The sequence below is a fragment of the Leptonotus elevatus genome, chromosome 16, assembly GCF_054856555.1.
Source record: "Leptonotus elevatus isolate MCC_2025b chromosome 16, RoL_Lele_1.0, whole genome shotgun sequence".
Classification (NCBI taxonomy): Eukaryota; Metazoa; Chordata; class Actinopteri; order Syngnathiformes; family Syngnathidae; genus Leptonotus; species Leptonotus elevatus.
The window spans coordinates 1,862,622-1,874,144 of NC_141254.1; the positions used below are offsets into that span (position 1 = coordinate 1,862,622).

At 40.3% G+C, this 11,523-nt stretch overlaps 1 long non-coding RNA gene across 1 annotated transcript; it reads left to right on the forward strand.

Annotated features, from left to right (window-relative positions):
* The first annotated feature begins 3,204 nt into the window (after positions 1–3,204).
* Positions 3,205–10,821, forward strand: LOC147160360 (uncharacterized). The gene is made up of 2 exons (XR_015097424.1): positions 3,205–3,972; positions 7,277–10,821. It is a non-coding gene; the product is annotated as an uncharacterized LOC147160360 (long non-coding RNA).
* The last annotated feature ends 702 nt before the right edge of the window (positions 10,822–11,523 follow it).

Below are 11,523 nucleotides of genomic sequence, written 5' to 3' on the forward strand. Positions count from 1 at the left end.
CGTTTGCGTGTCGCCTGTAGTCTCGTCAGTGCTGATTGCTGAGTGTGACTGTTTGTGTAATGTCTGTATGCTTCAAACTACATTAGAACAACTGAATGATTTGTGCACCCTATTAAAACTGCTTTTGAAACTGAAAGGGAAGTGGGAATAGTGTCCTGTGTGCGTGGTTGTTGCCCATTTATTCCGTCCCAGAGATTACACGACATGGGGTTAGTTTTGCATTTATGCTCCCTCCCTACTCTGTCAACCATAAGTGCTAAATAAAGTTGTCGATTTCTTTATAGGAAGATAATATAAAAATTTGTGCTATAAAAGTTAACCTCATTGATTAATCACAAAAAATATCACATTAATCATGTATTAATGCAGATTAATCACACTATTAATTTTGACCAAAAGATAGCACAGGTTGTGTTTAAGCAATAAACATAACTGCATGCATTAAAGTAAAGCAATTAATAAATGTTTGTGTTTAGTATATGACATTCCGAATATCTGTTCATGATAAAATATTGGGGTCATATTTTTTTTTTCATTTTAAGTTATGCAAGTTATTAACTGATGAGGATGAGAGTGTGCGTTTGATCAAAAAATGTTGAAGACGTCCTCATAACATTAAATGCGAAAAGAATGAACACATAACAGGTGCTATTCAAATTTGGTGGGAAAAAGTGTTGATCAAAATCCTTTATAATTAAGTGATTTATCATGATTAATCAAAATTGTAAGATGTGATAAATCTGATTTTAAAAAATTCATCGTTTGACAGCTTAGAAACAGTAATAAATACAGCCCAGATAAGGATACATTTTTTTATACGCTCCAGACCGCTGAGAGGGTAAAGTTTCTACTTGTAGTTTACACAAACGTCAGCCGGAGCACGTGGAACATTTCTGGGAATTTAACACGGTCAGTTGTCATCGCACTTTGGCATGAGCAATCTCCTCTCCTCAACTGCGATGCAAAAGTAAAAAGGTTTGGCGGAACACGTAGTCTGCTGGGGCGGTACATGAGTGTCTATGACGTACACGACCCATGGCTATAGTGCCCTACAAGGGGGTCACGCCATTTTGTAGTGGTGTCAGAATGTCCAGGGAGCGAAAATGTGGGGCACTCAAAATTACCCACAATGCACTTTGAAAAGTAGTGAACATCGATGCTTACTCAACTGGGTTGAGTGAATGCATTGCGATTATGAAAAAAGAATGGCGCGAGCGACCGCACAAGCGTGAGAATAAAAGCAATACATTAAATAGATGAAACCGAAATAATGAATTTGTTTTAGTTGAAAATATGTACAACAAAGGAATTCAAATAGTTTTAAAACATTTTTATTCACATTAAATAGTTGGAGATTTATTTACTGTTACGTCATGATAAGTACAGTGGTCATGTGATATGCGTCGATGATAAAGCGGTGAGCTGGCTGTCCGAATCGCCAAACAAAATGAGGGCACTACTGTATATATTAGGCCACTATATAGTGTGGGGTTATGTAGTGAATGAGGGGTTAGGGGATAAGGGTGAACATTGAGGATTTTTATTTATTTATTTTAGACTTTGCTATTTAAAAAAAATGAAAATAGAACTTACTGTAAATGTGACAGGCAGATGTTAGAGGTTAAATAACATCCAAAACATTATGTGGCGGGATAGCCTAGAGCTTGCAGTTGCTACCATTGGTATCGAGTCCCAGTCATGGTGAGTCAACTTTTATGAGTGTCTGAGAAGAGTTAAATGTCTACTCCTGTAGTGGTAAGTAACTCTGCTTAGTGAGTTAAAAATGTACTCTCTCCCAGTGTTATGTGTTTTCACAATTTAAAAAATGTTGATATTACTCTGGAAAGTGTAGAGCTATATCAACTCTAAAAAGTGTTCAAATCAACTTTGTGAGAGTCAATTCATCACAGGGCATTTTGCTGTGTAGTAGGACTATATTTCCCATGATTCTTAGACACAGCAGCAGGAAGTAGTTCTAGTCCAGTATGACGAAAACACGCCTGCTAGCGGACGAGAATAAGAATGCAAACCTGAATGAGAAAGTAAATAGGAAGAAATACAACAGTTAAATTTTTTTTAATTGGTTTATTGTATGACTTACTACCCAGCCTACAATTGAGACTGTTGGATTATTAACATTGTTTTTCTGTTTCAATTTATATTTTTCTAAGTGTTTTTGATTTTAGTTAGATATGTTACAACTGTTCCCCATATGTTAGTTTATCTATAGTCTTTGTTCTCTTCCCTGTCATAGTAAAGTGTCTGATTTAATCTAAATAAGAGGTGTCTGACCAAAAGGGCCGTCTGCGTTAATTTCTGGTGACAGGAGGTTCCAGGAGCCAATTGTTTATCCAGGAGCCAATTGTTTACCCCCATCTGTTGTGGACTAAAATAACTGAATGGAAGATAACCTAATTGTATTTCACTCTGCTGACAGGACAAGATCAAAGGGGGGGGGGGGCACAATCTCTTTCTCAAAGGCTGTACTCTGTGTGGGGTTTTATGGGGGGGTCCCTGGTGCCAGGAGGTGGCGGGGGCCAAGTGTTTGCCCACATCCTTGAGGTGGATAAGACAAAGGAACTGAGGTAGAGATAAGGATAGGGGGTGTGTAGACTTTAAGACTCTTGTTTTGACAGGATGTGCCACATGGGTTGCTCTATGCCTGGAGGGGCAAAAGGTACCTCTTTGTCAATGAAGGGGGTGGGAACGTTTTCAGTATAAATGTGTGAGTGTATTTTGAAAATGTGACACTTCTAGGACCAGGGCTATTTGAGCCGGGTTCTAGAGATGCCTTTCAGACTCTGAAATAAAGCTAGCAAAACTTCTCCACGAGACTTCAACTTTGAATTTTATTTGAACACGCAGAAATCAAAGAAATGATTTCCAACAATTGGTGAACCCCGACGCTGAATGGTATTAGAGGATTGCGAGCTGCAGTGATTCACGGACGGATGGAACTTCTAGGCCTAGATAAATAAGTACGGTAAGTGGAGACTTTTATCCACGTAGGGAAGTTCTTTCTGTTTGGGTTCGCTGCAACTTGTTTTCGTCTTCTAAATTGTATAAATTTTTTTACATGAGGTCTGTGTAGACAAGTTGTGGTTTGATGTCGTTCTATTGAAAGGGGGACGCGGAGTCCTTGAGTTGGGATTTTTCCTACGACATTGAACTGTACACGTACGTGGGGTGGAGCATGAGGTGACGAACGTGCTGACCCGGAACGGTTAATGCGCGCGGCTGCTGAAGACAGAGCCATGTTTTGGAACACAGGTTGAAGTGGTAATATTTCGTCTTATCACGAAGAAGCCGATAGACTATGACCGGTGGACGTGGAGAGTTTTCCTTGCATTGAAGATGAAGGACGTCATAGTAGCGCGCCTGTCTTATGATACATAAGACAGTTATTTGAAGCCGGAGGATGCTAATCTTAGTGGGCATGACGCTTTTGTATTAGCATCCATTTACACGTGATAAGTTATTAAAAAAGCGCGCCCTGTTTTAAATTGAACAGTTTTGAGGGAGTCAGGTTGATTGCAGCGGAAATTGGCTGATACCGCTGTATTTGCAATCGGTAGATCACGTGATTAAGTTATGTACGTTCTGTGTTGTGTGTATGTTTTGTGAGCGTCTATGTTGCTCTTGAAAAGTTGTTAAACGTTGTCGAATAAATTTACCCTATTGAACTATCATATTATAAGTGAGACGTCACTGCATTGATAAATATTAATACTACTTAAGTAGAATATAAAACTGAAGTGGTGAAAAAACTACAAATGGAGGGCGATTTTGATCGTGACACCGGTGGGTGTGACCTTATTGTACTTCCGGTTCATAGTGGGAAGTTAACCTTAGATGCACAAGTTAAGAATGCTTCCGGGGTTGCAGTCGGAGCCATGCGGAAAGAACGTGAATGCAAAATGTATGGAAAACGTTGTTGGTTGATTGAATGGAAGGTTGTCGCTGAAGGAATTGGTACGTGAGACTTTTGTATTTTCTTTGAATGGTGGGAGAGTCGTACGGAATTGTGTAATAAGTGGATCAAATTATGTGAAATGCTAGAATGACTCCAAAATAAGCTGAGCCGTTCACGGGTGATTTGTTTACAGCTATTAACCCGTTTACTGAATTACCGTACAACACTGCGGTTTGAATGCTGCATGATTTGCAGATAGCGGGTTGATAGAACGTAACCGTTTATTGTTTTACAATAAATGCAGAGGGTGTGCGTAGGTATTTTCGAAGGTTTGAGAAAGTGGGAGACTTGTTGAGTAATCGTGGGGGACCTAGCTTCTAAAAGGAGGGGCTGCTCTGTTGGGGGTGTATTGGACGTGAAACTTGGATATTGGGAGATTTTGTTTGATTTTCTTCAATATTCTTAACTGTAAATTGGTTTGGGGTAAGTTTAGACTGGTGAGATGATGGCAGATGGAATAAAGTAAAGAAAAGGAATGTGGTAAAATGGGTTTTGCGATGTTGATGAATGCTAAATAAAGAAATTTTCGCTCCCCCTTGAATGGGAAAAAGGGGGAGGGGCTATTTGGGTGTGAATTGGGGATTAGTCATGTGTCCTCGTATTGTGAGTTTTTCTCTTTCATAGGTAAGAGAAGGATGATAAAACATAAAATAAGTAACAGTTTTTTAAGGATGTTGCTAAGTTCTTGTAGAAGAATATTAAATTAGTGTTTTTATTTTTTTAGTGACTGAAATTGACAGTCTTTTATACTATACTATTTTTGATAAAGGCGATAAACTGGTTAACTTTTTCTTTTTTGGGCAATTGAAACAAAAAGAATAATGATGAAATAATAGCATTTTGTATTGAGCTATATTGAGTTAAAATAATTATCCATATATCTGTACAGCTGTGGCTGGATTTAGGATAGTTGAATAAGAAGTTATAAATGTTTTTGAAGTCAACATAATGATTATGATGTTTAATATTTGTTTTTTCTCTGAGTGTGTCATTTCAGAAACTGATGCTTAAGTTCCAAAGCGGATGGGGTTTGATGACTATCTGCAAACTGGATGCGCCCAGCTCTACTGATACGTTGTATTTGCAAGTATTTCTAGTGGCTATTTTTGAGGGGCATTCTAAAAAGAACAAGTTTGAAATATTTTTGAGAAAACAGGAAGTGAACTATCTTGCTATAGTCCCACATCCTCAGTCTGGCATTTTAAATGCATTGTATCAACGAGTGAGCATTTTTTGGTCAGGTGAGCTCCCAGAAAGACTATGTGTCATCTGGTCCACAATTGCAGACAGCAATCTCCAACGTTTGGATGTACGTAACAAAGAGTCAAAGAGCTTCGCGCCGCAGCACAGTCATTCTCCTCCTGTGCCTACAGACAATCATAATGCTCAAATTCCTCAATGCCCAGTGACTGTGTACACGCCTCATTCCAGTGACTTCTCCCCTATGGCTGTTTTGCATCCAGAGGAAATCTAAATGCCTGCTTTGAACATTGCTGCCACAGCCGCCGCCCTGCTGGCCAGGATTGAACATTGACAACAGCTGCCGTCCTGCCATCTGCTGGTGGACTGGACAAAGATTCCTGAAATATGAAGGTCGGAATGTGATGTGATCCTTGCTCAGAGATATGCTACAAAGTGGTATGCAAGGCGTTTTTAATGTGTTGGATAGGGAACTGTGATCTATAGCAAGGTATTTCAGCAAATTGAACACGACATATGTGAATTTGGAATGAGGGATTGGGGAAAAAATTAATTTCAATCGTAGTTCCTCTATTTTATTATTGAGAAGGGCCTACTAAATTTTTGCCTATTTTCTTGGAATAATCAGTTTCTGAGTTGGTACAATGGGAATTTAACTAATACGATACGATATACTTATGTTTTCCCTGTGGGGAACTTTTTTCTGGGCTCCGTCCAGCTGCAGTTAAAGTTAAATACGAAGTGCAGCATTGATTGGAAGACTTCCCAGAAGTCTTCACAGAAGTATATGTTATAAATATATATTATCTAAGTATATGTTCTATATACATAATATTGAATCATACATCTTATCGTACTGAGTTATTGTTATTTAACAAATAACTGCGAGTTTGATGATTAATTTTCGATTATTATTTTTTTTCACAGCACTGTGATTTATAAATCCCAGAGATATTTTTGTGCTGTGTTTTTACGAGCCCCACTAATCTGTAGAAGAGGTGAGGTTGATTAGTAGTTTGAGAATCATTTTTAGTTTGCTTAAATCTAGTAGTATTGTTTTTCATGTCTCCAAAGTTTTCACATACTAGTGTTTTGGTTTTTATCTGCTTGTGCTAATTTTTTGCAGTGTCCTGCGGCTATCTCGGTTGCCTCACAATCTGATTTTGAGAGTTGTGAATTTTACGACGTCTTTTGCGGGAGGCTGTAGTCTGACAGTCCTTATTTATGAGCTAACGGGGTTTTGGTGTCTTCTTTTGATGTGCAATGCGTGTTTGTGAAGATCTGTAGATCTTTGCCAAAATGAGGGAGGAATGAACAAAAGGACAGTTCATGTTTAAGAAATTAACCAATGTAGACGAATTAGAAAATTAAAAACAAAATTAAAAGGTTGTGGGTTAGAAAATTAAAAACAAACTTAAAAATAAAATTAAAAAGGTTGTGGGGTATCGGCCTACACTCCAATTGACAGGGTGAGTTTGAATGGGATAATTCACAGTTTGAGTTTGGAGAAATCTACAGGGAACAAAACAAGAGCGGAAGAAAGGTAAGTTTGAAGCAAGCAAGGACAATAATGCATATTCGCGCCGAATGAAGGTAATTATATTATATTATATCTTTTATCTCAGAAAAATGTAATGTTTGGAGCCCAGTGTTTGCAAAAGAGTATATATGATATGAATATATGTGAGCTTTTTCCGGGATGTCACGATTCGATCGGTCGTGAGATTCTGGGAAGAGAATATATGATATGCTAGTAAAATGATTCCTTTCAGGATGGTGAAAGGCACAGTTATGCAAATTCAGAACAGTAAATGTCGAGGTAAAAAATTACCTACAATTATATGAAATCTAATTGAAAAATAAATATTTACAAGCTCTGTCTGTGTATTAATGAATGAGCGAATGTCATTCAACTCAATCAAAGGCTGGGCTCTATTTCAATGTCACAAAAATAGATCTTTTCCTGTTCCAACAGTGCAGTACCTACGGATCGTAATCAAATAACATTTACTAATCCCAACTAACAAAAACTATCAGGGTTTTTCCTCCAAATAAAATTTATGTGAGTTTATGAGAAACTAAATGAAAATTTTCTGCACTCAGGAGAACGGCCCCAGGGGGGACGGAGAGGAAATCTTGTGCAGTTCGCTGCACAGAAAGAAGGATAGAGACGTGCCAGGCTCAGCTATCTTATCAACTGATGATCATCAATCTCATCACCTCCAACTGGGAAAACAACATCAGCTGATGTCCCGATGTGAGGTTCTGGAGCTGCCGTTTGAGGACATCATTCGACCTTATTGGACGGAGGTCAAAATCAAGTGCCTTTTCTTGGGCAATCATTCCACGAAGAGTCACATTTTCGGGCAGAATAATCCCGGTGACAAATCGAAGAATTTGGGTAGTCTACCCCAGATTCTTAAAGAAGAGAAAAACTATTGCGTCACTCTTTTCACTCAACAAAGAACTTCATCACAAGATGGCTGAGAGAAGAGAAAACATCTACAAACGCTGTGACATCACGACACTTCTTTCAATGTTAATCTGATTTGGTATTTTCCTTTAAAAACAATGTCTTAAGGTGTTGAACTCTAGAGCAGGGGTGCTCACACTTTTTCAGCATGAGAGCTACTTATAAAATGATCAAGTCAAAATGATCTACCTACTACAAAAAATGCAAAACATATATTTATTTATAAATATATTGAGGATTCTTTATATCGCATGAGCCAATATTGCACAACACAACACAATTAACTATGTACATTTTTTGTCATTACCCGAGTTTACTCTGATGACTTGCACTGAATTGAATCAGCCAGGGATGCATAGTCCGGACGGTAACTGCTGACAGCCAGCCTCAAGCACACTTCCAAATGTTCATCAGTCATGGTGGAACGGTACTTGGACTTGATGATCTTCATGTGGGAAAAGGCTGTCTCACATAAATAAGTGGAGCCGAATAATGCTGTCAAGGAGGTAGCACATTTCCTCATGTTGGGGTACTTTACCTCTGTGAGTAAGTTCCAGAACTGTCCATGAGCTCTGGACTTCAGCTCAATGTCAGCTTGTAGTGTCAAAATCTCATCTTCCACTACAGAAGAGTTCAGGTGAAACAGTGTTGCAATTTTTGATGCGAGTGAATCAACCTCAGCATCTTCCCGAAAAGGATAGCACATGAATGTAGCGACTGGCTCGAGCAAAGAAAAGTCTTGAAAGCGTTTGTCAAACTCTGACAGACATTTGTCAATCTGCTCTGTGTAGCGTGCAGTGTCAAGTTGCACACAGGCCTTCCTTTGCATCTCCAGCTCTGACGCCAGGTTCTGGAAGTTTGCCAAATCATGGCGCTGCAGCTTTGAGGAGAGATGTTGCATCTTTCGTTTGAAAGCATTAACCGAGCTGATCATATTGATCACTGTTTTGTCTTTTCCTTGCAGCTGTAGATTAAGGTCATTCAACATGTTGGTCAGATCGGTTAAAAATGCCAAGTCTAACAGCCACTGACCGTCATTTAGTTGCGTGTATTCTGCATGTCCAGCTACACGGAAAAACTCCTTAATCTCCGGACAGAGCTCTCGAAATCTTTGCAGGAATTTCCCTCGACTAAGCCATCTCACGTCAGTGTGTAGCAACAACTCAGAGTGGTCGCAGTCAGCATTCTCCAGATGTGCACGGAATAGCCTTCTTTGAAGAGATCTGGCGCGAATAGAACAGGCGATCTTCGTTGCAACATCCATGATCTCTTTCATGTTGAGCATTTTAGCGCATAACGCTTGTTGGTGGATAATGCAATGGTAATTTAGGAAGTCCGGGAAAGCATCGTCCTGCCTGCACTTTGCAATAAATCCATTCAAGCGGCCAACCATTGCGGGTGCTCCATCCGTGGTGATAGACATCAATTTGTACACTGGGAGCTGAGTTTTCGCGATAAAGTTTTTAAACGACTGAAATATGTCCTCTCCTCGCGTCTGTTCTTTCATGGGCAGTACTGTTAATAGCTCTTCTTTTGTAGTGATATCACTAAACACCATACGAATGAAAATGCACATCTGGGCTGTGTCACTCACGTCCGTTGATTCGTCCAACTGCAGTGAGAAACACTCGCAATCTCCAATGTCCTTCCAAAGTTGCTGGGTTAAATCCTCAGCCATGGCTTCACAGCGCCGTGTAACTGTGCTTCTTGACAGCTGGAGAGCTTTGATCGAAGATAATATTTCTGCCTTATTTTTAAAGTCTCGGAACAATGAGTCAGCTGCTTCAACGAATGCCTCTTTTACCATCTCTCCGTCTTGGAAGGACTTCTTGTTATTGACGATGATGTGACTCACCCGGAACGATGCTTCGGTGGCGGCTTTCGCTTTTGAAGTTTGTTGCGTGAAAAATGACTGCTGTCCGGACAACTGGGATTTCAGTTCCTTCACTTTTCTCTTTCTCAGCTCGCTTTTCGGCGGGAAGTCGGTGTCGTATTTTCCATGAACAGTCCGAAAATGTCGCTCCACATTCCCCTTCTTTGGTATTGCTATGGTAGACTGGCAGATGAGGCAAACGCACTTGGAAAATGTCATCGTGAAAAAAAAGTCCTCCTCCCATTCCGTATGAAAGTTATAAGTTTTTTTCTTCTTACTTGGTCCAGCTACCTCCCTCATTTTTATACCCTTTCATAGGTTTGAGAGAAAAAACCAAAGGCTGAAAACTGGCCGTAACTCGCTGACAAGCTTGCTAGTTAGTTAGCACTTAGCGCAGTTGTTTGCTCATGCACAGTGACCTAAGTGTCAGACAAAATTCAGATGTCATCTGACTGGCTGCCCTGTATATCAATCAAAAGACGGGATGGATGATAGGTTGACGTCAATTTTTTTAATGTCACGCGATCTACCAATAATACCTTTGGGATTGACTGGTAGATCGCGATCGACGTATTGAGCACCCCTGCTCTAGAGAGTTCAAATGAGGGAATGTTGGATTATTAACATTGTTTTTCTGTTTCAATTTATATTTTTCGAAGTGTTTTTGATTTTAGTTAGATATGTTACAACTGTTCCCCATATGTTAGTTTATCTATAGTCTTTGTTCTCTTCCCTGTCATAGTAAGGTGTCTGATTTAATCTAAATAAGAGGTGTCTGACCAAAAGGGCCGTCTGCGTGAATTTCTGGTGACAGGAGGCTCCAGGAGCCAATTGTTTATCCAGGAGCCAATTGTTTACCCCCATCTGTTGTGGACTAAAATAACTGAATGGAAGATAACCTAATTGTATTTCACTCTGCTGACACGACAAGATCAAAGGGGGGGGGGGGGCACAATCTCTTTCTCAAAGGCTGTACTCTGTGTGTGGTGCCAGGAGGTGGCGGGGCCAAGTGTTTGCCCACATCCTTGAGGTGGATAAGACAAAGGAACTGAGGTAGAGATAAGGATAGGGGGTGTGTAGACTTTAAGACTCTTGTTTTGACAGGATGTGCCACATGGGTTGCTCTATGCCTGGAGGGGCAAAAGGTACCTCTTTGTCAATGAAGGGGGTGGGAACGTTTTCAGTATAAATGTGTGAGTGTATTTTGAAAATGTGACACTTCTGGGACCAGGGCTATTTGAGCCGGGTTCTAGAGATGCCTTTCAGACTCTGAAATAAAGCTAGCAAAACTTCTCCACGAGACTTCAACTTTGAATTTTATTTGAACACGCAGAAAACAAAGAAATGATTTCCAACAAGACCCAGCCAGCGGCAAAAAACTGGTACATGTCACTGTTCATTTAAGCTTTTAACTATTTGACCGCCATAAACGTTATAAAACGTTTAGTAAAAACCTACGGAGGGGCGGCGAGGACGTTAAAAGACGTTCACTATGTTTTTTTTTGTTTTTTTTGGAAACGGGTGGAGGAAAGCCTTGGGCAGCTGTGTATCAAGTATCTAGCAGATCTAGTTAGTTTAATGACTCGTTTTGGCCCCTAGATGGCAGCGATGACTCTCTTTGGACAAGATTGGGTGGGCCGCCCACCGTGGGCGTCAGGAGAAGACGTGAGGCGGAGCTAGAGTGTTGAGGGGACAATGGCTGATGATGCAACAATGGCTGATGAAGCAACAATGGCGACCGGTTGCAAGCATCTCACGCTTGAGCATTTTTTTCAAAGACGGAAAGCATCGATCAATACTAAAAAGCGCATTGATGTCGACGATGATGATGACTCCGAGCTTGACGCCAAAGTTGGAAGCCTTGACGCGACCGTTATGATCACGTAGTAAGCCTCACCGGCTAGCGCTGCTAACGCCGGAAAACGCGCAGGACAACCGACCGGGTACTTCTGCACAAGCGGACATTCGATCGGGCGATGGAGAGTAGTCGAAAAGCATCGACCA